The following is a 26,080-nucleotide window of genomic DNA, read 5'->3' on the forward strand; positions in this document are numbered from 1 at the left end:
CATATACAGAACACTCCACCCAACAGCAGTCAAGTATAGTTTCTTTTCTAGTGTACGTGGAACATTCTCTAGAATAGACCACATATTAGGTCATAAAGCAAACCTTAGCAGAATCCAAAATGTTGAAATATTACAAAGCACCTTCTCTGACCATAAGGCCACAAAAGTAGAAATCGATAACAGAAAAAGCAGGGAAAAGAAATCAAACACTTGGAAACTGCTCAAAAAAAGACTAGATTATAGGAGATATTAAGGATGGAATAAAGAAATTCATAGAATCCAATGAGAATGAAAATACTTCCTACCAGAACCTTTGGGACACAGTGAAAGCAGTCCTCACAGGTCAATATATATCAATAAATGCACACATCCAAAAAGAAGAAAGGGCCAAAATCAAAGAATTATCCCTACAACTTGAACAAATAGAAAGAGAACAACAAAAGAAACCCTCAGGCACCAGAAGAAAACAAATAATAAAAATTGGAGCAGAACTAAATGAAATAGAAAACAGAAAAATAATTGAAAGAATTAATAAGGCCAAAAGCTGGTTCTTTGAAAAAATTAACAAAATTGATAAAACATTGGCCAAACTGACAAAAGAAAAACAGGAGAGGAAGCAAATACCCAAATAAGAAATAAGATGGGCAATATTACAACAGACCCAACTGAAATTAAAAGAATCATATCAGGTTACTATGAAAATTGTACTCTAACAAATTTGAAAACCTAGAAGAAATGGATGAATTCCTAGAAACACATTGCCTACCTAAACTAACACAAACAGAGGTAGAACAACTAAATAGACCCATAACAAAAGAAGACATGGAAAAGGTAATCAAAAAACTCCCAACAAACAAAAAGCCCTGGCCCAGAGGGCTTCACTGCAGAGTTCTACCAAACTTTCAGAGAAGAGTGAACACCACTACTACTAAAGGTATTTCAGAGCATAGAAAAGGACGGAGTACGTCCAAGCTCATTCTTTGAAACCACCATATCCCTGATGCCAAAACCAGGTAAAGACACCTTTAAAAAAGAAAATTATAGATCTATATCCCTCATGAACTTAGATGCAAAAATCCTCAACAAAATTCTAGCCAGCAGAATTCAACAACATGTCAAAAAAATAATTCACCATGACCAAGTGGGATTCATACCAGGTATGCAGGGATGGTTCAACATTAGAAAAACAATTAATGTAATCCACCACATAAATAAGACAAAAGACAAAAATCACATGATTTTATCAATTGATGCAGAAAAGGCATTTGACAAAGTTCAATACCCATTCATGATAAAAAACTCTCCACAAAATAGGAATAGAAGGAAAATTCTGCAGCATAATAAAGGGTATCTTATTTTATACAAAAAAAAAATCTATTTTATTTTATTTTATACAAAGCCAATAGCCAACATCATCCTAAATGGAGACAGCCTGAAAGCATTTCCCCTAGAGATCGGGAAGCAGACAAGGATGCCCTTTATCAACACTCTTATTCAACATTGTGCTGGAGGTCCTAGCCAGAGCAATTAATTAGGTTAGATAAAGAAATAAAGGACATCCAGATTGGCAAGGAAAAAGTCAGAGTATCTCTATTTGCAGATGATGTAATCTTATACACAGAAAACCCTAAGGAAATCTCAAGAAAACTGCTGAAACTAATAGAAGAGTTCAGCAGAGCATTAGGATACAAGATAAATATACAAAAATCAGTTGGATTCCTCTACACCAACAAAAAGAACATTGAAGAGGAAATCACCAAATCGATACCATTTACAGTAGCCCACAAGAAGATAAAATACTTAGGAATAAATCTTACCGAGATGTAAAAGACTTATACAAAGAAAACTACAAAGCAACCAAGGTGCCCATCAGTGGATGAATGGATAAATAAATTATGGTATGTCCACACAATGGAAGACTACACATCGATAATGAACAGTGATGAATCTGTGAAACATTTCATAACATGGATGAATCTGGAAGGCATTATGCTGAGTGAAATTAGTCAGTTGCAAAAGGACAAATATTGTATAAGAACACTATTATAAGAACTCGAGAAATAGTTTAAACAGAGAAGAAAATATTCTTTAATGGTTACGAGAGAAGGGAGGGAGGGAGAGGGGTTTTTACTACGTAGTAGATAAGAACTACTTTAGGTGAAGGGAAAGACAACATACAATACAGGAGAGGTCAGTAAAACTGAACTAAACCAAAAGCAGTTTCCTGAATAAACTGAATGCTTCGAAGGCCAGTGTAGCAGGGCTGGGGGTTTGGGCACCATGATTTCAGGGGACATCTAAGTCAATTGGCATAATAAAATCTATTAAGAAAACATTCTGCATTCCACTTTGGAGAGTGGCATCTGGGATCTTAAACACTAGTATAAGCAGCCATCTAAGATGTCAATTGGTCTCAACCCACCTGGAACAAAGGAGAATGAAGAACACCAAGGACACAAGGTAATTACGAGCCCAAGAGAAAGAAAGGGCCACATAAAGCAGAGACTACATCAGCCTGAGACCAGAAGAACTAGATGATGCCTGGCTACAACCGATGACTGCCCTGACAGGGAACACAACAGAGAACTCCTGACGGAGCAGGAGAGCAGTGGGATGCAGTCCGCATATTCTCATAATAAGACCAGACTTAATGGTCTGACTGAGACTGGAAGGACCCCGGAGGTCATGACCCCCAGACCTTCTGTTAGCCCAAGACAGGAACCATTCCCAAAGCCAACTCTTCAGACAGGGAGTGGACTGGACAATGGGATAGAAAAAGATGCTGCTGAAGAATGACCTTCTTGGATCAAGTAGACACTTGAGACTATGTTGGCATCTCCTATCTGGAGGGGAGATGAGAGGGCAGAGGGGGGTAGAAGCTGGCGGAATGGACACAAAAAAAGAGAGTGGAGGAAAGGAGCGGGCTGTCTCATTGGGGGAGAGCAATTAGGAGTATATAGCAAGGTGTATATAAATTTTTATATGAGAGACTGACTTGATTTGTAAACTCACTTAAAGCGCAATAAAAATTTTAAAAAAGAGAGAAAAGATTCAAAAAAGCAAACTTTCTTAAATAGCCCTTTTAAGTGTTATACTTATCATTCTATAAAACTTTAAATGCTAAGAAGGCAAACAAAATTATTACTAATTGTTTAGTTAAAATATATTGTAACTTTAAAAAAATGACAATAGTCATCTGTAGAAGAACTTTGTCTAAATTGGGTTTGCAAATGTATTTCTCAAAAGTCTAAGGAGATTCCCTAACCTGATTAAGAGGTCAAAATGTCTGCAGCATAATCAAGGATACCTGCTGATATCGCTAATAGAAAGAACAAGGTAATCAAATTGAATTTGTTATCATCTGACTAGGGCAATGATGCGTTAACAGAAGGGCAGGGAGCCGCATGGCCTCAAGAGAAAACAGAGCCAAAGAATACGATTTGGGCTGGATTTGGATCCAGCATGGACCAAAGTAGAGTGATGCTGTCTCTAGCGCTGATGACAATTTTTTGTTAATATTTTGATGATTCTCCTTCTAGTCTTTTATTTCAAGAATTTTTAGAAGTATATTTTTAAAAATTACATAATTTTACATTTTCTGCTTAGCATTATCATCTAAGTATTTCCCCATATTTTTAAAAACCCCAGATAAAAACAGTCTTAATGGCATCACAATATTCCTTCATATTTAGAAATGCCATATTTTAATTACTCCCCTACTTCTTAAGTCATTTTTAATTTTTTATGATTATCAATACTTTGCAGAAATGCAAAACTTTTGCTCTGCCTTGCATTATTTTTTCAGGATAGATGCTGGAAATAGAATTCTATTCTAGAAATAGAAGTACAGGTCAAAGAATACTGACATTTTTAAGCTCCTGACACATATTTCTAAATAGCTTTCCTCTGTTCTGTCATTAGTATGATTAGTCTTCAAAACAACGCAATCTTTGCTAATTTAGAAGGGGGAATTATACCTCACTTTAATTGATATTTCTTTCTTAATGAGGCTGGACATTTTTCCATACATTCATTTGCCATTTGATTTTTCTCTTTCGTGAAGTCTGTATTCATTCCCTCTGCCCAGTTGGCTATTGGAGTTTTAATAATTTTTCTTAGGAATTTGAATGAACTCTATTTGGTAAGGAAATTAAGCATTTATTTGTTATGTGCAGTGTTGTTTTTTTTTAAACCAGTGTTTCCTTATATTTGCATAAGTCGTTTTTTGATGTTTTTCATTTCTATATAATAAACACATTTTTCTTTTCATTATTTCTTCTACTAGGGTTTAAATTAGGAAGCTGTGGTGTGGCCTTGGTTAAGTCCTCGGCTGCTAATCAAAAGGTCATGGGTTTGAACCCACCAGCAGCTTCATGGAGAAAAGGCCTGGCAATCTGCTCCCGTGAAGATTACAGCCCAGGAAGCCCTATGCGGCAGTTCTACTCTGTCACATAGGGTCACTATGAGTCAGAATCAACTTGATAGCACCTAACAGTAACAACAACAATGTTTAACTTAAAAAAGCTTTCCTAATCCTCAGATACAAAATACTCTTCTAATCCAGGTTTTACTACAGTCTGATTAATATTACTTATTAACATAGGATATACTCTGAAATATACTATGGAATGTGGATCTAAATTTTTCCTTTACTTTCTTGTATTGCTAGTAGGTATGTAACTAACATTTATTGAATAAATGCTTCCTTCTGATTTGTGATGCTTTCTTAAAAATATGTTCAAGTCTAGTGTGGCGTCTGGGGTCTTAAATGCTAACAAGCGGCCATCTAAGATGCATCAATTGGTCTCAACTCACCTGGAGCAAAGGAGAATGAAGAACACCAAGGTCACACGATAACTATGAGCCCAAGAGACAGAAAGGGCCACATGAACTAGAGACTTACATCATCCTGAGACCAGAAAAACTAGATGGTGCCCAGACACAACCGATGACTGCCCTGACAGGGAGCACAACAGAGAACCCCTGAGGGAGCAGGAGATCAGTGGGATGCAGACCCCAAATTCTCATAAGAAGACCAGACTTAATGGTCTGACTGAGACTAGAAGAATCCCGGCCGTCATGGTCCCCAAACTTTCTGTTGGACCAGGACAGGAACTATCCCCGAAGACAACTCATCAGACATGGAAGGGACTGGACAATGAGTTGGAGAGAGATGCTGATGAAGAGTGAGCTACTTGTATCAGGTGGACACTTGAGACTGTGTTGGCATCTCCTGTCTGGAGGGAAAAGGGAGGGTAGAGAGGGTTAGAAACTGGCAAAATGGTCACGGGGAGAGAGACTGGAAGGAGGGAGCGGGCTGACTCATTAGGGGGAGAGTAAAAGGGAGTATGTAGTAAGGTGTATATAAGTTTATACGTGACAGACTGACTTGATTTGTAAACTTTCAATAAAAATTATTTTAAAAACATATGTTCAAGTCTTTTATACAATAGAGTCTATTTGGGGGCTAGCTATTATTTTTCCATAAATATGTCAATCTATTTTATACAAGCATTACATATACTATTTAAAATATTATAAACTCTTCATTATCAAAACAAAAAGTCTATTTTCTTCAGTTTGTTCTCCTAGTTAAACTTTGAAATAACTTTCTACAGTTAAAAAATTTCAGTGCAATTTTAATTGTAATCTGCTTTGTAAGAATCATCATTAAAACACCAATAATCTAGTAAAATGCTGGCTTAAAAAGTAGATGTAAGTGTCCTCCCTGAAAACATATATTTCCCGTTATAAATAAATATAGAAGTATCTAGCTAATGTTTCTTAATATTGTGAGTCTTGTTGCAAGTTAATGAGACATAATTATTTTTGGAAGAACTGCAAAAAACAAGTTTTTTAACTAAAGGGCTGAAAACTGAGAATAAGAACTATATTAGAGTTTATCCCACCAACATTCTGAATTCTTATAAATATTGACTGAAGTGGCTAGTTAATGAGGGCTGTGGTGGTTCAGTGTTAGAATTTTCATCAGCTGTGCAAGGGACCCAGATTGGATTCGCAGCCAATACACCTAGACCAAAGCAACCACCTACCTACCTGTCAGTGGGGGCTTGTGTGCTGCTGTGATGCTGAACAGGGTTCAGTGGAGCTGCCAGACTAAGCAGACTAGGAAGAAAGGACAGGTGATCTACGTTCAAAACTCAGCCAGTGGAAAACCCTATGGCTCACAACGGTAGATCTACAACAAGTCATGGAGATAGTGCAAGATGGGGCAGCTTTTCAGCCCACTGTGCATGGGGTCACCATGAATCGGGGGCAGACTCAACGGAAGCTGACAATAACAACAATACCATATCACTCTTGAGTAAAAGAATCAAAGGTTGAAAGGGATATTGAAAGTCAAGGTTTGCGACTCATATAATTGTTGAAGCCTCTTAACAACATACTGCCAAGTGGTGTTCAAGATTCTGCCCAAATATTTTCAATAATAGGGAGTTTACTACCTCCTGAGATAGTAGATTTCATCGCTAGAAAGTGCTGATTTTTAGAAATTTGCCATATATTGAATGAAAGTCATCTCCCTATAATTTCCCATGTTCATGTCCTAATACCTATGCTACCTGAGAAATCATATAGTTAAAGACAGTAATGACATAATCCCTGAATCTGTTATTCACTGACCTAAGCATATTCAATATTCCACTGAATATCTCTGAAATGGTGAGCCTTCTAATCTTCTTGCCATTAGTTAATCTGACAGTCCTAAATAGTTTCCCTAATTTGAATAGGGTAGGGGAAAAGAGAGGACCTTGATTTTCAACATCATTGTTAAAATGCAGCACCAGAACTGATCATGAGGACCTGACTGAATGTGAAAGCCCCACCCACTGTTAACCCAAAGACAATATTCACTAAAATAAAACATTGTGAAAAGATGTTAGTTGAACTTTTTTTATATTGCCCTGAAGTTGGCGACTAGAACCCATGTTTGAAGCAAGAGGCATCAGGTGCCCCATATTCCAGAGTTACCAAAAATAGGTGTCCAATACCAAGCCTCCCTCACCCCTTCTTCCCAGGAACTTCAGAGAGGCAAAAAGATGTCAAAGAGGCTTTGGGTAGCAAAACAAATACATGCTGAGGAAGAGTTAAAAGCCTCCAGCAAGAACTGAGTCTCCCTCATGAAGCACTCATGCATGTGGAGGCCCACAGGCCCTGTAAGGAAAGCACACATGCTCCCCACAGGAAGACAGATCTTGAATGCCTCCCACTTAAATATGGCACAACCAACAGAGAAAAGAGGACACCCTTACCTGCCAAGGAAAAATATATTTTTCCCCTCTTTATGTTCTTCTCTCTTTACCTAACAGCTGATTTGTAGCCTAGAAGAGGCAAACGATGGAGGTGTCCCTGACAGACCATGCACCCTTGCATCTTCCAATCTAGGGTGTGGGAGGGCAAGGAGGGGCAATGAGCCAACCCTGCCCCATTCCCACTGAAGTTCTTGGAACCATGAATGGAGCTTGGACTAGGACAAGGCCGTGAGCAGAAATTTAAACAGAATGGAGGTTGAAGCTTTTAATTACAAAAGATGACTGCCCAAGATATCATTAAGTGACAAGGAAAGAGATTTAACAGAGCGTGAATGAAGTCAATGATAGAAAAATAAAACTGTTTTGTATTTATACTCCATAAAATTTCTTAACGAACCAGTTATGTTATACAACTAAATCTTCCTCTCCTGCTTTGATATTTCAAGGAAAATATTGGAAAACACTAAGGATGACTAGGATTAATTCCAAACAGTTGCAAGATATTCATTTTTCCCCATACAATCCTTGAAATCAAGTAGATTTCTGTTCTGTTCCATGATACTACGAAACAAGGCCCCAAACACCTACAGTTTGAAACAGCGTCTGTAAAACGCATTGAGCCAACTCCACATAGTTGCTTTGCTGCCAAAAACACTCCCCTTAATGAACATGAAACAGAGAGGAGAGAACTCTTTTTACACTTCAAAGCAATTTTGGGTGCTCCTAGTAGCAACTGTTTAATGTCAAAAGTTCTGACTGTTTAACTAATCTAAATATAACCACACTGTACCCCCACATTGCTAACCTTCATAGACTATGCCATTTGCTGTATGAGAATCTCCTCGTCTTCTTTCAAGACCACAGCAAATGAGATCCCTTTGGTATCGCCTGTGCCAGTCTCTCACCTGGTTTGTTGTTTCCACAAGCCTTTTCTGGTACCTCTACTTTAGCGCTTTTTATATTTCTCTCTGTATTTAGACAGCGAGTTCCACAAGCACGGAAGCTGTGTTTTATTCCTTCTTTGTAACACTAACTTCTAGCATGGCCATAGCACATATTTAGTGCTCAATAAATGTTCTCTGAACGAGTGAATGCATTCTTCTATTTATGGATAGGAGCCCCTGGGTGCCGCAAAGGGTTAAGCACTTGGCTGCTAATCGAAAGGTTGGAGACTCAAGTCCACCCAGAGGCAACTCAGAGGGAAATAAAATAATAGGCGAACATATGCAAATTCGTTAAATAGTAGAATCGTGATACAGAATATAAAATAAATGTGTTTAATATTTTTAAAAAATAAAAGATGACTAAAAATGACAAGGAATTTTGAAGAAGGAGCAACTAAAATTCCCAAAATTTTAATTAAAATCAAAAATTCAATGTTGGCCAGCAGCCCCACTTATAAGAAATAATTCCCAAAGATATATGATACAAATATAAACTTACATATGCAAAATATTATTTATTACAGCATTTTTATAATTGCAAAACTTGGAAACAAACTGGATGTCCATCAATAAAGAGCTGAATGAATAAACTATTGTATTTATATTTGAATATGTAAAACACAATTCCATATTATGGAGTGCTATGCCATCACAAAAAAGAAAACTGTGTACTGACGTGGAGTGATCTCCAGAATATACTATTGATTAAAAAACTTTAAAAGAGCAACTTCTAACCACTGTATATTATACGCTAGCTTTTGTGTAAGAATGGGGTGGGGGAATGAATACAAATGTGTGTGTGTGTTGTGTATGTATTTAAGAAATACTGGATGGAAAAACCAACATCTAATAACAATTGCCACCTACACATGAAAAGGATAGGGGTGGAAGGTAGATTCCTTTGTATTGATTTTGGAATTATGTTTTACATATTCAAATATAAAATTAAATCAAAGAGGAAAAAAGCAATCCCTACAGAGTAAGAACAAACTAAAAATGTATGAAGCTAACTAATTATATACTGGATTGGTAATGTAACCACACAGAAACAGAAATAAATCCAGTGACTGCAGAACTCATTAGTATGGCTATACATCCTTAAAACAATATATTTTTTAGAAAAAAATAGTAGAAAAGGAATTCTAAATTTCATTCTGTTACCTTACTGTTATTAATTATAATTTATAGTTATATAATTATAATTATTTTGAAACTTTCGAGTATGTTGTAGGATAGAGAAAATACATGATTATATTAATATTACTTCTTGTAGTTGTGAGATGTTATTTAGTTGATTCTGACACATAGCAACCCGATGAATGACAGAACAAAACGTTGCCTGGGTCCACACCATCCCCACAATAATTGTTATGCTTGAGCCCATTATTGCAGCCACTTTGTCAATTCATTTTGTTGAGGATCTTCCTCTTTTTCGCTGACCCTCTACTTTACCAAGTATGAGGCCTTCTCCAGGGCCTGGTACCTCCTGATAACATGTCCAAAGTATGTAAGACTAAGGCTCGCCATCTTTGCTTCTAAGGACTGTTCTGGCCGTACTTCTTCCAAGACAGATTTGTTCGTTCTTCTGGTAGTCCATGGTATATTCAATATTCTTTGCCAACACCATAATTCAAAGGCATCAATTCTTTTCAGTCTTCCTTATTTGTTGCCTACATTTCATATGCATATGAGATGATTGAAAACACCATGGCTTGGGTCAGGCACACCTTAGTCCTTAGAGAGACAGCTTTGCTTTTTAACACTTTAAAGAGGTCTTTTGCAGGAAATTTGCCCAATGCTATGCATTGTTTAATTTCTTGACTGCTGCTTCCATAGATGTTGATTGTAGATTCAAGTAAAATGAAACCCTTTACAATTTCAATATTTTCTTCTTTTATCATGAGGTTGTTTATTGGTCTAGTTGTGAGGATTTTTGTTTTATGTTAAGATGTAATCCATACTGAAGGCTGTAGTCTTTTATCATCAGTAAGTGCTTCAAGTCTTCTTCAATTTTAGCAAGGAAGGTTGTGTTGTCTGCATAAGGAAGGTTGTTAATGAGTCTTTCTCCAATCCTGATGCTGCATTCTTCTTCATATAGACCAGCTTCCCACTATTATTTGCTCAGCATACAGATTGAATAAGTATGGTGAAAGGATATAACCCTGACACACACCTTTCCTGATTTTAAACCACTCAGTGTCCCTTTGTTCTGTTTGAATGACTGCCTTTTGGTTTATGCACAAGTTCAGCATGAGCACAATTAATCTGGGATGTGTATTCTTTGCAATGTTATCCATAATTTGTTATGATCCACACAGTCAAATGCCTTTGCATAGTCAATAAAACTTGTTTGGAAATTATCGAACAATATCATTAATATCACACACAAGTGAAATTTTGCTGAAGATCATTCAAAAGTGGTTACAGCAGTACATAAACACAGAACTGCCCAAAATACAAGCTGATTCAGAAGAGGACGTGGAACCAGGAATATCATGGCTGATGTCAGATGAATCTTGGCTGAAAGCAAAGAATACCAGAAAGATGTTTACCTGTGTTTTATTGCCTATTGTTTTAAAGACATTTGACTGTTGGAATGTAGGAACAAGATTTTCAGTATAAGAGAAAGGAAATACAAAAATAGAACCAAAGAAGTTAAAAACTGTAGTGTTTAATACGAATTGGAAATGGTGTGAACCATGATTTTTTTTTTTTTTCAAAAATACATATTGCCTATCACTATCAGAAAGGAGCCTCAATGGTGCAGTGGTTAAGAGCTACGACTGCAAACTGAAGGGTCAGCAGTTTGAATCTACCAGTCGTTCCTTGGAAACCCTATGGGACAGTTTTACTCTGTCCTATAGGGTCACTATGAGTCAGAATTGACTCAACAGCAATGGGTTCTGGGGATCCCCAATGAAAAGGACTAGAATCAATAACAACCCAGTAGCAGTGAACTTCCCTAGTGCCCAAACTGTGGTTTGTACATAACATTGCCCATTAAAAAGAATTGAGGCTTCTTGAGAAATGGCTGATTATAGCTCCTCTTGTGTTGAAAGATAAAATAAAAATACATTATCAAAGACTAATGAGGTCATACCAAAGAGAAATAAGAGCCAATCTGGAGTGCCCACTAGCCAAAAAATAGAACACTTAGGCCATCAAAGAAAATAATGACTTTAATCGCTTGTGAAAAATTACATAGATTTAAAAAAAAAAATCCATGAATCCATAATAACACTCAAAAGGAAGGCACATTAGGAGGAAGGAGGAGGGGAAGGAATAGGGAAAGGAGGGGAGAAAAACAAAGAAATTCACTTGCCAGGGTTGCGGGTTACTATTACACGAACTCCACACTCCGAAAATTGGTAATTCAAGGGAAAGTATTAATTATTTGTTCTGTCTTTTTAAGAAGCACTATGGTTCATTTTCAGTTTATGAATAAAGCTTTTTGACATGAGACTGCCCACTAATAAATGTAGGAGTGAAATAAATGGAAAAATCAACATTTTGTAAGGCTATATGAAATAATTTGAGTCAGTCAAGAGTAATAAATAAAAGCTAAAACTCTAGGGGGAATATTGTTGGGGAACTGGATATCCATACCTGCCAAAATGTCACTTCATAGTATACTTCTTTATTTCAATGGGAAAAAAAAACCCAAGATATCTTTAGACACTTAGCATGACTAATTTGTTGAACAACCTGATATATGCCACCCAATTTCTTACACTAGGAAATATATAGTGTTCTTGCTAAAAACTATTTAACCTGAAATGAATCAATATTTTAGACTGAACTTTCATTTTACTGGAAAAAGAACAACTTAAACAACACTATGAAAAACATGGTACATTTCACAACCCAACTAGTCAAGTGAATCGAGAACATGCCATCCTAGACAGACGCATCATGCCATCCCTCTGCACCAAAGACTGGAAAAACTAAGTAAAACAGATACGAACATCAATTCTGGAACCCTAAGCATCAGATGAAGGAATAAAGAAATAGATCAAACACTGAATGGAAGAAGAAATTGAAGGGAAACAGAGAATGAGGACAGATACGGAGTACAGGTCCATTGCCAACTAACATGGCACAATGCCACCATTTTGGAGCACAGTCATCAGTGACCACTAACAGGGAGTAAGGGAAAGCAACATCACAGAGATCTCAACAAGAGATTGAGCACCTGGTAACCACAGAAACATGCTTTCCCACTCCTCACCTTCTGTCCCATATACCACTTCCACCTCTCCTGACGGGCCATGCTAAGCCACCTTGGCTAGAGAGCTACCAGCCCGCCACCAGCCTGCGTCAGCTCTGCCCCTACCTGCCAGCTCCTGCCATGCCTTTTTTCTTTCTTTTTTTTTTTTTTTTTCTTTCTCCTTCCCCCCTAGCCCATATCTCAACTCTACTCCTTCCCATCAGGCCATGCTGAGCCTCTTTGGCTAGAGTGGCACTGGCCTGCCACCAGCCCAGGTCTGCCCTACCCCCACCCACTGGTTCATATCATGCCATTTTTTTTCTCTTTTTTCCCCCCTTTCTTCCCTTTTCTTTCTCCCTCCCAACTAGCCCGTACCTCACATCTGCCCTTTCCCTCCAAGGCACATCATATCACCTTAGCTAAAGAGACACCAGGCCACTACCAGTCCAAGTCTGCCCTGCCCCCACCTGCCAGCTCCTGTCATGCTATTCTTTTTGTTTTTCCTCTTTCTACCTTTTCTTTCCCCCTTCTATCTAGTGCTGTATGCCACCTCTACCACTTTCAGCCAAGCCTCACTTCACCCCAGGGGTAGAGAGCTACTGGCATGCCACTACCTTGGGTCCTACCCAGCCCTACCTGACAGCCCCTGCTATGCCATTTTTTTATTTTATATTATTTTTCTTTCTCTCTTTTCTTTGTTTCTCTTTTCTTTTCTATGTTTCCCCCACCTAGCCTCATACCCCACCCCACCTTCCTGCTAGCTCTCACTGAGCCACCACTGCTAGAGCATCCCCCGCTCAGGCCCACTGCCACACTTGACCCACAATACCCCTCCCCTCCTGCCACATGAACAGCTGATGAATGGAGGGAAGCAAGCCCATATCACTCCCTGTTTGACACTCCCGCCTATCTGGCAATGGGGCTGTGAATACTCTAACATTGCTGAAACAACATCAGGAGGTGGGCAGGACCCATCCAGTCCACCATCAGCCACCTTGTCAAAGCAGTGTACAGCAAAGGAGGCTCACCCTGCCTGCTGATGCCCTGCCCACCTGGACAAGGTAGAGAAAGCTATCGTGCCCACAGACAAGCAAGCAGCAAAGCACACCTGCATCACTCACTCTGGCATATCAGAACAAAACAAAGAAGCAGGACAGAACAAAGACACATACAACCAATAAATAAAGAAAATAATACCTTAATGTCTCAGAGACAGCAGGTAATATCAGAACACATAAAAAAGCAGGACAAGATGGCTCCAGCAAGTGACCACAATAATCAGATGACCTACCAGTAGAAGAAAATTCAGTGAAACTACCCGATATGCAATTCAAGGGCTCTTCAAGAGATTAGGAGAGAGATCAAGGAAAAGACAAACTAAACCAAAGAAAAAATCTTGGAAAACACAGACAAAACCAAAAAAGAGAAAGAAAAAACATAGCCAACATCAAGGAAAACACAAAGTAACAGAAGAATTCAGGAAAATAATACAAGAACAAAACCTCAAAATAAATAAACAATTAGAAATCATACAAAAACAGCAACTAGAAATCCAAAAGATAAACAACAAAATTTCAGAAATGGACAACTCAAAAGAAGGTTTCAGGAACAAATTTGAAACAGTGGAAGACAGAATCACAAGATTGAAGACAAATCTATGGACACAATGTTGTTGAAGGAAAAATCAGAGAAAAGAATGAAGGAAAGTTAAGAATTAGGTCAGACACTATCAAGAACAAAAATTTGCATGTGACTAAAATTCGAAAACAGGGGGGAGAAGATGAAAAGTCACATAAGATGGTTGAAGTTTGCTGGCAGAAATCTTCCTAAACATCAAGGAAGAAGAAAAGCCACTCAAGAACCTCGACAAAGCCCATAAAGGATGGACCCCAAAAGAAAGTCACCAAGACATATTTTAACCACCCTTGCCAAAACCAAAGAAAGAATCCTGAGAGCAATTTGACAAAAACAAAAGGTCACTTACAAAAGAGAAACAATAAGACTAAGCTTAGATTACTCAGCAGAAACTAGGCAGGCAAGAAGGCCATGAGAAGACATATATAAAACCTTGAAAGAAAAAAACTACCAATCAAGAATAATATATCCTGCAAAACTCTCAAATAAAATGGCAAAATTAGGATATTTCCAGATAAACAGAAATTAAGAGCATTTGTAAAAGCCAAACCAAACTTACAAGAATTATTAAAGGGAGTCCTTCAGTTAGAGAACCAGCAACATCAGACAACAACTGCAATCTAGGAAACAGGACAGCATCAACCAGCTGCTAACCTAGGTTAAAAAATAAAATAAAATAATAAAACAAAACTAAAAGACTTTTTTTTTTTTTAAAAAAAGACTTAAAACAGGCTAACAGAAATGTGAATCTGTAAATAAAACATTGTCTCAGGCTGGTTCTCTAGAGAAGTAAAACCACTAGAGTGTATAAATATGCATATATAGAGAGAGATATATATCAAGGAAACAGCACACCCAGTTGTAGAGGCTGGAATGTCTCAAGTCTGTGGATCAGGAGAGAGGCTTCTCCTGATTCATGCATCTGCAAGGGCTGGTAAACTCAAGATCTGAGAGCAGGACTCTTACTCACAGGATGTGAAAATCAAGAAATCCCAAGATCAGCAGGCAAGACCACAAGGCTTCTCCTGATTCATGTAGCTTGAGGGGCTGGCAAACCCAAGATTGGTAGGTTGGAGAGAAGGGCTCTTGCTCACAGGCTGTGAATATCAAAAAATGCCAAGTTCAGGAGGTAAGCTTCTAGCTCAAGTCCCAAGACCTGGAGGTCAGATGAACAGAAACCAGCTGCAGGATCCAGAGAGAGCAAAAAGGCAGGACATCTGTATATATTTGGATGCAGGCCACACGCCCAAGGAAACTTCCTTTCAACTGATTGGCTACTCACAGCAGATTCCATCATGGGAGTGATTACATATAAATAAACACAGAGAATCATGGCCCAGCCAAGCTGACACGCAGTCTTAACCATCACAAATCTCAAAATTATAAAAGGTGAAATAAATGGTATAGATATAGAACTTTCAAATGGAGAAGAAGTCAAGGTGAAATCAAATAATAAAAGACTGGTTCAAACTTTAGGAAGATAAGGGTGAATTTCAAGGTAATCACAAAGAAAGTTAACAAACCTGCTCATCAGAATAAAAAAGAAGGAAAAATACTCAGGAAACACAAATCTATAATAGTGAAAGAGAAGAAAAGAAAATATAAAACAAAAGGGACTTAGCACAGGAAAGTAAGTGGAGCAAAGAATTCGTCAGCACCACGGGGCGGGGGGGCGGGGAGCACTACAATACGACAGCAATAAACTCATACCAATTGATAATCACAACGAAAGTAAATTGCTTAAATGATGCACCTGTAAAGAGAAAGAGAGTGGCAGCATGGATTAAAAAAAAAAAAGTGACCCATCAATACACTGTCTACAAGAGAAACAAAGAAGTAATTTTATTGAAAAAAAAAAAAAAAACATCAAGCAGTCACCAAAAAAGGACATGAATGGCAATAGTATTGTAGTTGGTGTTGTTAGGTGCAGTCAAGTCAGTAATGACTCATAGTCACCCTATGTACAACTGAACGAAACACTGCCTGGACCCGGGGCCATCTTCACAATCATTGATATGCTTGAGCACATTGTTGCAGCCAGTGTCAGTCCATCTCATTGATGGTCTTCCTCTTTCTCGCTGACCCGCTACTTTACCAAGCATGATGTCCTTCCCCAGAGACTGGTACTGCTTGGTAACATGTCCAAATTATGTGAGATGAAGTCTTGCCATCCTTGCTTCTAAGGGGTGTTGTGGCTGCACTTCTTCCAAGACAGATTTGTTAGTTCTTTTGGTAGTCTATGGTATATTCAATATTCTTCACCAACACCACAATTCAAAGGCATCAACTCTTCTTTGGTCTTCCTTATTGTCCAACTTTTGCATACATATGAGGCGATCGAAAACACCGTGGCTTGGGTTAGGTGCACCTTAGTCTTCAAGGTGACATCTTTGCTTTTCAATACTTCTAGAGGTCTTTTGCAGCAGATTTGCCATATGCAATGCATTGTTTGATTTCTTGACTGCTGTTTCCATGGGCGTTGACTGTGAATCCAAGTAAAATGAAATCTTTGACAACTTCAATCTTCTCTCCATTTACCATGATGTTGCTCATTGGTCCAGTTGTGAGGATTTTTGTTTTCTTTATGTTGAGGTGTAATCCATACTGAAGTTTATTGTCTTTGATCTTCTTCAGTAAGTACTTCAAGTCCTCTTCACTTCCAGCAAGCAAGGTTGTGTCATCTGCATAACACACATTGTTAACGAGTCTCCCACCAATCATGATGCTGCATTCTTCTTCATATAGTTCAGTTTCTTGGATTATTTGCTCTGTACACAGATTGAATAAGTATAGTGAAAGGAACAACCCTGATGCATACTTTTCCTCACTTTGTATCATGCAATAACCCCTTGTTCTATTTGAAAGACTACCTCTTGGTCTATGTAAAGGTTTCACATGAGCACAATTAAATGTTCTGGAATTCCCATTCTTTGCAATGTTATCTATAATTTGTCATGATCCACACAGTCGAAAGCCTTTGCGTAGTCAATAAAAACACAGGTAAATATGTTTCAGGTATTCTCTGCTTTCAGCCAGGATCCATCTGACATCAGCAATGATATCTCTATTCTGTGTCCTCTTCTGTACCTAGCTTGAATTTCCAGCAGTTGCCTGTCAATATACTACCACAGCTGCTTTTGAATGATCGTCACCAAAATTTTGCTTGCATGTGATCTTTTGATGATTTCTGCATGCCGTTGAATCACCTTTCTTAGGAATAGTCATGAATACAGATCTCTTCCAGTGGGTTGGCCAGGTAGCTGTCTTCCAAACTTCTTGTCATAGAAGAGTGAGCACTTTCAGCTCTGCGTCCATTTGTTGAAACATCTCAATTGATATTCCATCAATTCCTGGAGCCTTGTTTTTTGCCAATGCCTTCAGTGCAGCTTGGACTTCTTCCTTCAGTAGCATCGATTCTTAGTGACATGCTACTCCCTGAAATGGTTGGCCATCGGACAATTCTTTTTTGCTACAGTGACTCTATGTATTCTTTCCATCTTCTTTTGATGCTTCCTGCATTGTTGAATATTTCACCCATAGTAATCTTCCAAATTGCAGCTCAAGGCTTGAATTTCTTCATCAGTTCTTTGAGCTCGAGAAACGCTGAGCGTGTTCTTCTCTTTTGGCTTTCTACCTCCAGGTCTTTGCACATTTCATTAAAATAAATTAAAACAAGTCCACAAGAGCCAAAGTACGACCTTGAGTATATCCCACCTGAATTAATAGTCCACCTCAAGAATTGATTTGATGCATTGAACACTAATGCCCGAAAACCAGATGAGTTGTATGATGACATTAAGGACGTCATACAAAAAGAAAGCAAAAGGACATTAAAAAGAGAGGAAAGAAAGAAAAGTCCAAAATGGATGTCAGTAGAGACTCTGAAACTTGCTCTTGAGTGTAGAGTAGCTAAAGCGAACAGAACAAATGATTAAGTAATAGAGCTGAAGAGAAGATTTCAAAGGGCAGCTGGAGAAGACAAAGCATAGGAACTACAGTTGTTGTTGTTAAGTGCTGTCGAGTCGGTTCCAACTCATAGCAACCCTATGCACAACAGAAAAAACAAGCCTGATCCTTTGCCATCCTCACAATTGTTGCTGTGCTTCAGTCCATTGTTGCAGCCACTGTGCCAATCCATCTTGTTGAGGGTCTTCTTTGGTCTTCCATCTTCTATTGATGATTCCTGAGTAGTTTAATATTTTCCCCGTTGAATCGTTCAGTAGTGCAACTTGAGGTTGAATTTTTTCTTCAGTTCTTTCAGCTTGAGAAATTCTGAGCCTGCTCTTCCTTTCTGGTTTTCTATCTCCAGGTCTTTGCACATGTCATGGTAATACTTTGTCTTCTCGAGGTTGCCCTTTGAACTTTTACTTTATCATTTTTTTTCCTTTTGCTTTAGCACTCGATGTTCAAAAGCAAGTTTCGGAGTTTCTTCTGACATCCATTTATGTCTTTTCTTTCTCTCCTGTCTTTTTAAACACCTCTTGCTTTCTTCATGTATGATGTCCTTGATGTCATTCTGCAACTCATCTGGTCTTTGGTCATTAGTGTTCAACATGTCAAATCTATTCTTGAGATGGTCTCTAAATTCAGGTGGGATATACTCAAGGTCGTACTTTGGCTCTTGTGGGCTTGTTCTAATTTTCTTCAGTTTCAACTTGAACTTCCATATGAGTAATTGATGGTCTGATACACGGTTGGCCCCTAGCCTTATTCCGACTCAGGGTATTGAACTTTTCCATTATCTCTTTCCACAGATGTAGTCAATTTGATTCCTGTGTATCCCATCTGCCGAGGTCCATGTGTATATTTGTCATTTATGTTGTTTAAAAAAGGTATTTGCACTGAAGAAGTCGTTGGTCTTGCAAAATTCTATCATGCGATCTCTGATATCGTTTCTGTCACCAAGGCCGTATTTTCCAACTGGCAATTCTTTGTTTCCACCTTTCACATTACAATCACCAGTAATTATCAGTGCCTCCTGATTGCACGTTTGATCTATTTCAGACTGCAGAAGTTGGTAAAAAAAAATCTTCCATTTCTTCATCTTTGGCCTTAATGGTTGGTGCATAAATTTGAATAATAGTTGTATTAACTGGTCTTCCATGTAGGCGTATGGATATTATCCTATTGCTGACAGTATTGTACGTCAGGACAGATCTTGAAATGTTCTTTTTTTTTTCAATTTTTATTGTGCTTTAAGTGAAAGTTTACAAATCAAGTAAGCCTCTTATACAAAACCTTATATACATCTTGCTATACATTCCTGGAAACCCTGGTGGCGTAGTGGTTAAGTGCTATGGCTGCTAACCAAAGGGCTGGCAGTTCAAATCCGCCAGGCTCTCCTTGGAAACTCTATGGGGCAGTTCTACTCTGTCCTATAGGGTCGCTATGAGTCGGAATCGGCTCGAGGGCACTGGGTTTGGTTTTTTGTTTTTTTTTACATACTCCTATTGCTCTCCCCGTAATGAGACTGCATATTCCTTCTCTCCACCCTGTGTTTCCGTGTCCATTCAGCCACCTTCTGTCCCCCTCGGCCTTCACATTTCGCCTCCAGACAGGAGCTACCCAGATAGTCTCATGTGTCTACTTTATCCAAGAAACCCACTCCTCACCAGTATCATTTTCTATCTTATAGTCCAGTCCAATCCCTGTCTGAAGACTTGGCCTCAAGAATGGTTCTCGTCTTGGTCTAACAGGAGATCTGGGGATCATGACTCCTGGGGTCCCTCTGGCCTCAGTCAGACCGTTAAGTCTGGTCTTTTTTACTAGAATTTGGGGTCTGCACCCCACTGCTCTCCTGCTCCTTCGGGGATTCTCTGTTGTGCTCCCTGTCATGGCAGTCATTGGTTGTAGCAGGGCACCATCTAGTTCTTCTGGTCTCAAACTGATGTAGTCTTTGATTTATGTGGCCCATTCTGACTCTTGAGCTTATACTTACATTGTGTCTTTGGTGTTTTTCATTCTCCTTTGCTCCAGGTGGGTTGAGACCAATCGTTGCATCTTAGATGGCTGCTTGCTAGCGTTTAAGACCCCAGATGCCACTCTCCAAAATGGGATGCAGAATATTTTCTTAATAGTTTTTATTTATGCCAACTGACCTAGGTATCCCCTGAAAACATGATCCCCAAAGCCCTGCCCCTGCTACTCTGCCCTTTGAAGCATTCAGTTTATTCAGGAAACTTCTTTGCTTTTGGTATAGTCCAGTTGTGCTGACCTCTCCTGTATTGTGTGTTGTCTTTCCCTTCACCTAAATTAGTTCTTGTCTACTATCTAATTAGTGAATCCCCTTCTCCTCCCCAATCTCATAACCATCAAAGAATATTTTCTTCTTTGTTTAAAGTATTTCTTGAGTTCTTATAATAGTAGTCTCATACAATATTTGTTCTTTTGCAGCTGATTGGTTTCACTCAGCATAATGCCTTCCAGATTCTTCCATGTTATGAAATGTTTCACAGATTCATCACTGTTCTTTATCGATGCATAGTATTCCATTGTGTGAATATACCATAATATATTTATCCATTCATCTGTTGATGGGCTCCTTGGTAAACAGTGCTGCACTGACCATGGGTGTGCATATATCTGTTAGTGTAAAGGCTCTTACTTCTCTAGGATGTATTCTAAGGAGTGGGATTGCTGTATTGTATGGTAGTTCTATTTCTAGTTTTTTAAGGAAGCACCAAATCGATTTCCAAAGGGGTTGTACCATTTTACATTCCCACCAGCAGTGTGTAAGTGTTCCAGTCTCTCCAAAAGCTCTCCAGCGTTTATTATTCTGTGTGTTTTCAATTAATGCCAGCCTTGTTGGAATGAGATGGAATCTCATTGTAGTTTTGATTTGCATTTCTCTAATGGCTAATGATTGTGAGCATTTCCTCATGTATCTGTTAGCTACCTAAATGTCTTCTTTAATGAAGTGCCTGTTCATATCCTTTGCCCATTTTTTAATTGGTTTGTCTTTTGTTGTTGAGTTTTTGCAGTAACATGTAGATTTTAGAGATCAGCCACTGATAAAAGATGTCATAAGTAAAAACTTTTTCCAATCTGTAAGTAATCTTTTTTACTCTTTTGGTGAAGTCTTTGGATGAGCATAGGTGTTTGACTTTTAGGAACTCCCAGTTATCTAATTTCTCTTTTGCTGTGTTTGCAGTTCTAGTAATGTTTTTTACACTGTTTATGCCATGTGTTAGGGCTCCTAGGGTTGTTCCTATTTTCAGTTCCATGAACTTTATCATTTTATATTTCATATTGAGCTCTTTGATCCACTTTGAGTTGGTTTTTGTGCACGGTATGAGGTATGGGTCTTGTTTCATTTTTTTGCAGATGGATATCCAGTTACACCAGCACCATTTGTTAAAGAGACTGTTTCTTCCCATTTAACAAACTTTGGGCCTTTGTCAAATATCAGTTGCTCATATGTGAATGGATTTATGTCTGGATTCTCAATTCTGTTCCACTGATCTATGTATCTGTTGTTGTACCAGTACCAGGCTGTCTTGACTACCACGTTCTAAAGTCAAGTAATGTGAGGCCTCCCACTTTGTCCTCTTTTTCAGTAATGCTTTACTTATCCGGGGCCTCTTTCCCTTCCATATGAAGTTGGTGATTTGTTTCTCTACCTCATTAAAAAATGTCACTTGTATTTGGATTGGGATTGCACTGTATCTATAGATTGCTTTGGGCAGAATAAACATTTTTACAATGTTGAGTCTTCCTATATGTGAGGAAGGTATGTTTTTCCACTTGCGAAGGTCTACAGTAGTGTCTTGTAGTTTTCTTTGTACAGGTCTTTTACGTCTTTGCTTAGATTTATTCCTAAGTACTTTATCTTCTCAGGGGCTATTGAAATGATATTGATTTGGTGATTTCCTCTTCATTGCTCTCTTTGTTGATGTACAGAAATCCAACTGATTTATGTATGTTTATCTTGTATCCTGAAACTCTGCTGAACTCTTCTATTAGTTTCAGTAGTTTTCTTACTGATTTTTTAGGCTTTTCTGTGTAGAAGAGCATGTCATCTGCAAACAGAGATACTTTTACTTCTTCTTTGACAATTTGGATGCCCTTCGTTTCTTTATCTAGTTTTATAACTCTGGCCAGGACCTCCAGCACAATGTTGAATAAGAGTAGTGATAAAGGGCATCCTTGTCTGGTTCCTGTTCTCAATGGGAATGGTTTCAATCTCTCTCCATTTAGGATGATGTTGGCTGTTGGCTTTGTATAAACGCCCTTTATTATGTTGAGGAATTTTCCTTCTATTCCTATTTTGTGGAGAGTTTTTTTTATCATGAATGGGTGTTGGACTTTGTCAGATGCCTTTTCTGCATCAATTCATAAGATCATGTGGTTCTTGTCTTTTGTTTTATTTATGTGGTGGATTACATTGATTGTTTTTCTAATGTTGAACCATCCCTGCATACCTGGTATGAATCCTACTTGGTCATGGTGAATTACTTTTTTGTTATGTTGTTGAATTCTATTGGCTAGTATTTTGTTGAGGATTTTTGCGTCTAGGTTCATGAGGGATACTGGCCTATAATTTTCTTTTTTGTGGAGTCTTTACCTAGTTTTGGTATCAGGGTTATGCTGAATTCATAGAATGAGTTTGGGAGTATTCCGTCCTTTTCTGTGCTCTGAAATACCTTTAGTAGTAGTGATGTTAACACTTCTCTGAAAGTTTTGTAGAATTCTCCAGTGAAGCCGTCAGGCCCAGAGCTTTTATTCATTGGGAATTTTTTTATTACATTTTCAATCTCTTCTCTTGTTATAGGTTTATTTAGTTGTTCTGTCTCAGTGTTAGTTTAGGTAGATAGATAGTGTGTTTCTAGAAATGTGTCCATTTCCTCTAGGTTTTCAAATTTGTTAGAGTACAACTTTTCATAGTACTCAGTTATGATTCTTCTAATTTCAGTTGGGTCTGTTGTGATATCATCCATCTCATTCCTTATTCAAGTTATTTTCTTCATCTCTTGTTTTTCTTTTGTCAGTCCTGCCAATGGTTTATCAATTTTGTTAGTCTATTCAAAGAATCAGCTTTTGGTCTTGTTAACTCTTTCAATTGATTTTCTGTTTTCTATTTCATCTAATCCTGCTCTGGTTTTTATTATTTGCCTTCTTCTGGTGCCTGAAGGTTTCTTTTGTTGTTCTCTTTCTATTTGTTCAAGTTGTAGGATGATTCTTTGATTTTGGCCCTTCTTTTCGTATGTGTGCATTTTTTAATATAAATTGACCTCTGAGCATTGCTTTCGCTGTGCCCCTAAGGTACTGATAGGAAGTGTTTTCATTCTCATTGAATTCTATGAATTTCTTTATTCCATCGTTGATGTCTTCTATAACCCAGTCATTTTTGAGCAGAGTATTGTTCAGTTTCCAAGTGTTTGATTTCTTTTCCCTCCTTTTTCTGTTATTGATTTCTACTTTTATGGCCTTATGGTCAGAGAAGATGCTTAGTAATATTTCAATGTTTTGGACTCTGTTAAGTCTTGCTTTATGGCCTAATATGTGGTCTATTCTAGAGAGTGTTCCATGTACACTAGAAAAGAAAGTATACTTGGCTGCCGTTGGGTAGAGTGTTCTGTATAGGTCTATGAGGTCAAGTTTGTTGATTGTGGCATTTAGCTCTTCCATATCTTTATTGAGATTCTTTCTGGATGTTCTGTCCTTCACTGAAAGTGGTGAGTTGAAGTTTCCTACTATTATTGTGGAGCTGTCAATCTCATTTTTCAATGCTGTTAGAGTTTGTTCTATGTATCTTGAAGCCCTGTCTTTGGGTGCATAAATATTTTATATGGTAATATCCCCCTGGCATAATGTCTCTTTAATCATTATATAGTGTTGTTCCTTATCCTTTGTGGTAGATTTAAGTTTGAAGTCTGTTTTGTCAGAAATTAGTATAGCCACTCCTGCTCTTTTTGATTGTTGTTTGGTTGATATATTTTTTTTCCATCCTTTGAGTTTTAGCTTGTGTCTTTAAGTCTAAGGTGTGTCTCTTGTAGGCAGCATATAACCAGATCCTGTTTTTTTATCAGTTCTGCAACTCTCTCTCTTTATTGGCACATTTAGTCCATTTACATTCAGCGTAATTATAGATAGGTATGAGTTTAGTGCTGTCATTTTGATGCCTTTTTTTATATGTTGTTGACAGTTTCATTTTTCCACTTACTTTTTTGTGCTGAGAAGTTTTTCTTTGTAAATTGTGTGTTCCTCTTTTTCATTGTGGTTGAATTTGTTTTTGCTGAGACTTTATGTTTATCTTGTTTTTTATTTTGAAGTGTAGGATTGTTAGTCTTCTTTGTGGTTACCTTGACATTTACCCGTATTTTTCTAAGTTTAAACCTAGCTTGTATCTCCGTATATTGCCTTGATTTTCTCTCCATACAGACGACCTATGCCTACTTTATTTAGTCCCTTTTTATTGATTTTTGTCATCTTTTACATAAAGACATCATTGATTCACTGTTTGGAGCTTTTTTTTTAATCTTGATTTATTCTTGTTATTTCCCTATCTTAGTTCTTATGTGGTTGCTCTATTCTGTGTTCTAGGGTTGGGCTGATATCTGATATTATTGATTTTCTATACAGAGAATTCCCTTTAGTATTTTTTGTAGTTTTGGTTTGGCTTTTGCAAATTTCCAAAGCTTCTATTTATCTGTAAATGTCAATAAACCAAAAAAAAACCCAGTGCCGTTGAGTCGATTCCGACTCATAATATAACCTTCATATTTGAGAGACAGTTTTGCTGGATATAATGATTCTTGGCTGGCAATTTTTCTCCTTCAATGCTTTATATATATCATCCTATTGCCTTCTTGCCTGCATGGTTTCTGCTGAGTAGTACAAATTTATTCTTACTGATTCTCCTTTGTAGGTGACTTTTCTCTTATCCCTGGCTGCTCTTAAAATTTTCTCTTTATCTTTGGTTTTGGCAAGTTTCATGATAATATGTCTTGGTGACTTTCTTTTGGGATCTACCTTGTATGGTGTTTGATGAGCATCTTGGATAGATATCCTTTTATCTTTCACGATATCAGGGAAGTTTTCTGCCAACAAATCTTTAATAATTCTTACTATATTTTCTGTTATCCTTCCCTGTTCTCAGATTCCAATCACTTGCAAGTTATTCTTCTTGATAGAGTCCCACATGATTCTTAGGGTTTCTTCATTTTCTTTAATTCTTTTATCTGATTTTTCTTCAAATATATTGGTGCTAAGTGATTTATCTTCAGTCTCACAAATTCTGTATTCCATTTCCTCAATTCTGCTCCTCTGACTTGCTATTGAATTGTCTAATTCTGTAATTTTATTGTTAATCTTCTGAATTTCTGAATGCTGTCTCTCTGTGTATTCTTGCAGTTTATTAAATTTTTCATTATCTTCTTAAATAATCTTTTTAATTTCTTCAACTGCTTTCTCTTTGTGTTCCTTGGCTTTTTCTGTTTGTTGCCTGGTCTCATTCCGGATGTCTTGAAGAGTTCTGTATATTAATCCTTTGTATTCTACATCTGGTAATTCCAGGAATACATCTTCGTCCGGAAGAGTCCTTGATTATCTGTTTTGGGAATTTGTTGGAGCAATCATGATCTGCTTCTTTATGTGATTTGATATCAGCTGTTGTTTCCAAGCCATCGGTAAGCTATTGTATTAATTTATTTTATGTTTGCTCACTGTGCTGTATTTTCTTGCTTTGTTTTGTTTCAGTATAGCCAAATAGGCTACTAGAGTGAGCTAGCTTGGCCATTGGAGCCTTTGAACCACTAATGTCCTGTTACCAGATGGCTAGAGCTGTTACCAGGTATAAACCCCCCAAAAAACCAAACCCATTGCCCTCGAGAAAATTCTGACTCATAGCAACCCCACAGGACAGAGTAGAACTGCCCCACAGGGTTTTCCAAGGAGCACCTGGTAGATTCGAACTGCTGACCTTTTAGTTATCAGACGTAGCACTTAACCACTATACCACCAGGGCTTATGAGCCTAGAAGTCCATTCACTATTCTTGTATAGATTCATCTCAGGTGTTCTGAT

Source organism: Elephas maximus, chromosome 26 (assembly GCF_024166365.1).
Source record: "Elephas maximus indicus isolate mEleMax1 chromosome 26, mEleMax1 primary haplotype, whole genome shotgun sequence".
Classification (NCBI taxonomy): Eukaryota; Metazoa; Chordata; class Mammalia; order Proboscidea; family Elephantidae; genus Elephas; species Elephas maximus.